Source organism: Enhydra lutris, unplaced genomic scaffold (genome assembly GCF_002288905.1).
Source record: "Enhydra lutris kenyoni isolate GAN:26980312 unplaced genomic scaffold, ASM228890v2 scaffoldscaffold38, whole genome shotgun sequence".
Taxonomy (NCBI): domain Eukaryota; kingdom Metazoa; phylum Chordata; class Mammalia; order Carnivora; family Mustelidae; genus Enhydra; species Enhydra lutris.
This window is the reverse complement of record NW_019154122.1, coordinates 2,526,597-2,530,935: the sequence shown is the minus strand read 5'-3', so window position 1 is coordinate 2,530,935 and position 4,339 is coordinate 2,526,597.

The window sequence follows — 4,339 nt, the reverse complement described above, 5'->3', positions numbered from 1 at the left end:
GGAAGCAGGCTCCCTGCTGAGCAGAGAGCCCGATGCGGGACTCGATCCCAGGACCCTGAGATCATGACCTGAGCCGAAGGCAGCGGCTTAACCCACTGAGCCACCCAGGCGCCCCCATAGTCATCCTTCTTGACTCGGCTGAGAAGTCACCTCCCCTGGGAAGCTGCCCAGGGGATGGTTCAGGCCTGCCTCTCTGTCCCTCAGTGGCTCTGGCTCAGCCAGGAATCAGGTAAGTCTGGTTTTCTGACCCCTTCTCCTGGATCTCCTGGGAGGTGGGCACTGAGCCCAGACCGAGGGGACAGGAAGGAAGAAGACAGGCAGCGTGTCCCTCCACCTCCCCCAACTGCTGTCCCACGTGGCTGGGCTCCTCTTGTCCCACCCCCTCCTTCTCCAGGTGCCAAGGGGGTTAAGTAAACCATCCCAGGACAGGCAGGCCAGACCACTGCACGAAGCACCTGGCTAGGTACTGCCACTGGACACCCCCCTCAACACCATCACCCTCAGCATCCCTGGGAACAGGACTAACAGAAATAGGAAACTCCCCCACAGCCCCTCTACCCCCATCCGCAGGCCTCATCCAGAAGCAGGGCTTGGAAATGGTGACACAGGGGAAGAGGGCATGGGAGCGCCTCAGAAGGACTCTGCAACTTACCCCACAGAGATATGTGAGGCTCAGCATCCTCATACGGAAAGGGGGTAATACTAGTAGCTATTCCAGAATTTTCCGTGAAAGTTACACAAAGTTCTGGAACGTAGTTGAGTGTCTAGGAAATGGTAGATGCCACTACTACCAATACAAAACAGTGAAGAGTCCGCCTTCATATTTCATCCCTCGCTAACATCTATACTACATGTTTACTGAACATTTACTATACGCCAGATAGCGTTCGTAGCCCTTCACCTGCACCAAGTCATTTAAGCCCTACTACCCTCTTGTGCCTGTTTGAGAACAAAGATAGGGGGTCTCAGGCACGGCGGGGTGCACAGCTGGGAAGGGGTGGAGCTGGGGTTTGACCCAGACTGTCTGGCTCTGGAGTCGGTGTTCCTCGCCACTCTGCCACATACTTGTATTGTCGGGCTGTCAGCAGTTTTCATGTGACTCTGTCATTGGGAATGATCATCATTCTTACCTCGTTGCTATTTGTCCGGTTCGGCATTTGCTGATCACTCACTGGTGCCAGACCCTGTGGTGGGATAGAAAAGGAGGCAACAGAGAGCTCCCTGTCTGGTTCTGGTAGAGGATAGACATTTTAAGAAAACCCACCCTAGCAAGTGATTGGTTCTATGGTAGGGCCTCCATGAGGCACAGAAGAGGGAGAGATAAACCCTAGAATGCATGACCAAAAGCAGAAGGATCAGCTGAAAGAGAATGAATGTTTGCAAGCTGAGGAGGGTCTTGAAGGATGAATAGGAGTTTGACAGGCAAAGAGGGAGAAAGAGCATTCAGAGGGAAGGAGCAGCAGGTGCTTCTCCCTCTGTCTGCCACTCCCCTTGCTTGCTCTGTCTCTGTCTCCCAAATAAATTTTTAAAAAATCTTTTTAAAAAGGTTATTAATAACTTCAGGACAGTGACAACAAGACATTAAATAGGCACTGAGCCCTTCTGAGTATGAAATGGGGCAGGTCACATGCCCAGAAAGCTGACCCTACAACCACCCATTATCCACACTGGAAACCTGACTGCCGTCTTTGCCTCTTCTTCTCCCCTACCCCATACATTGAGTCCTGTGGATTCAAGCTCATTAAATGGCTGCCCCTTCTTCACCCCAAATGCAGTGCCTCTGATCTAGGCAGCACTCCTCACCCCCGGACAACAGCTGATCCAGCTTCCAGACTTGCCTGCTCTCGCCGATCCTCCCCTTTGCAGCCAGACAGAGCTTCCTACAGACCTCCCAGCCACCTCCCAATGGCACCTGCAATGGATTGAACTGTGTTTCTCCCCCAAATTCACGTGGTAAAGCCCTAAGCCCCAATGTGACTGTATTTGGAAATAGGGCCTTGAAGAGGTAATTGAGATTAAATGAGGTCACAGGGTGGGGTCCTGATCTGATTGGACTTGTGTCCTTATAGGGAGAGAAAACAGTGACCTGGCCCCGCCCTCTGCCCAGCACAGGCACAGAGGAAACAATGCCATGCGAGGACCCAGGACAAAGGTGGCCATCTACAGGCCAGGAAGAAATCATCACCAGAAACTGAATCTGTTGCCACCTTGACCTTGGGCTTTTGGCATCCAGAACTCTAAGAAAATTAATTGCTGTTCTTTAAGCTATGGAACTGGTGGTATTTTGTTATAGCAGCCTGAGCGGACCAATATTGTTCCCCACTCCCTGAGCTCTGTCCCTGGTCCTTGTGGCCCTGTGTGGTTGGGACCTACCTCTCTGGGTATTGCCAGAACATCTTTCCTGTCTCTGGTGCTCCCCAAGCTCTCTCTCCCTTGGCTCTTCCACACGTTCTTCTCCTGCCTGGGGACTGTCCTCTCCACCTCTTCAACTGGCCAACTCCAGTCCCCAGCTTGGAAATGAAACCTCCCTGACATTCCCCATGCCTGCACAATCAAGGTAGGGCCCCTCTTCCCTGCCCTCACAGCCCCTCCAGGCTCCTTCTCTTGTCTGTTGCACTTGTTGTTACTCGGGTCACTCGCATATTTTGGGCTTCTCTTACCTGTTGTTCAGGAGCTCCTTGAGGACAGGGACCATATTCCCCAGCAACTGCTGTTCCCACAGCTTCTTGTCCCTGGCAGCCCTTCCAGAATACTTGAGGCCAAAGAACAGGGCCAAAGGAGCAGGGCCGAGGGTGCCAGGAGAGAGTTCGGTTAATTTTGCACTCTCCCTCTTCCCAGGGAGAATTTCAACTGTGTCTTTTTGGACTGAGTCATTCATTTACTCACTCAACAAACAACCATTGCTCTCCCAGGTAGGGCGGGGCCCTGGGTGGGGTGCTGGATGCTGCAGAGAAGGTGCCTGGGTCCCCACCAGGAGACACACAGACACAGACATCACACTATACTGAAAGAGGGTCTCCCTGGCAAGTCAGGAGAAAGAGGGGACTCCGATCAGACAAGCCTGTATTTGCATCCAGGCTTCGGTCTTCATTAGTCGGCGACCCTGGGCAATCCACATGCCCCACTTTTTTTACCTTGAAAATGACCCTGACATTCACCTGTATGGATGAGCCGTTCTCAGACTTCCTGAGACTCCTATACACTGTTAAGCATTATTGAAGCCCCTACAGATCTTTTGCTTATGTGTGTTATTTCTTTCAGTATTTACCATACTGGAAATGAGAACTAAGACATGCTAAAAACCTGAGAACACACATACATTCCATTTCCCATCAGAGTAATGACATAATCTTGCCCCAGGACCTATGCTCAACCAGAAGAGTGAGAAACAGAATCCTAGATCCCAGCTCCAACTTTATGAAGAAGCAGAAACAACCTTAAAAAAAAAAATTTAGAGGGGTGCCTGGGAGGATGTCATTTGAGTGTCTAACTCTTGATTTCAGCTCAGGTCACGGTCTCAGGGTCCTGAGATGGAGCCCTGAGTAGGGCTCTGAGCTCAGCATGGAGTCTGCCTGTCCCTCTCCCTCTGCTCCTCCTCCCACTTATGCTCTTTCTCCCTCTCTCTCTCAAATAAATAAATCAAATCTTTAAAAAAAAATTGTTTTAGGGGCACCTGGCTGGCTCAGTCAGTAGAGCCCGCGTCTCTCTTTTTTTAAAAAAAATTTGTTTTACTTAAATTTATTTTACTTAAATGTAAAATTTACTTTACTTAAATTAACATATAGTATATTATTAGTTTCAGAGGTAGAATTCAGTGACTCATCAGGTGTATATAACAGCCAGTGCTCACTACCGCACATGCCCTCCTTAGTGCCAGTCACCCAGTTACCTCAACCCCCCACCCCTCCATCAACCCTTGAGCCTGTGAATCTTGACCTTAGGGTTGTAACTCAAGCCCCACAGCAGGCAAAGAGACTATTTAATTTTTTTTTTTTTAATCAGCATTACAGGGGCACCTGGGTGGCTCAGTGGGTTAAAGCCTCTGCCTTCGGCTCAGATCATGATCCCAGGGTCCTGGGAGGGATCCCCGTATTGGGCTCCCCGCTCAGTGGGGAGCCTGCTTCTCCCTCTCCTACTGCCCTGCTTGTGTTCCCTCTCTTGCTGTGTCTCTCTCTGTCAAATAAATAAATAAAAATCTTTTTAAAATAAAATAAAGCCAGCATTACAGATAAGACGGGATGGTGGTACAACTGATAAGCTGTGGAAATATTTCTCCTTCAGTTGATATGTTAACAGCCGCCCTAAACCCTGGGAGTGTCCCCAGCATCCCTGTAGATCA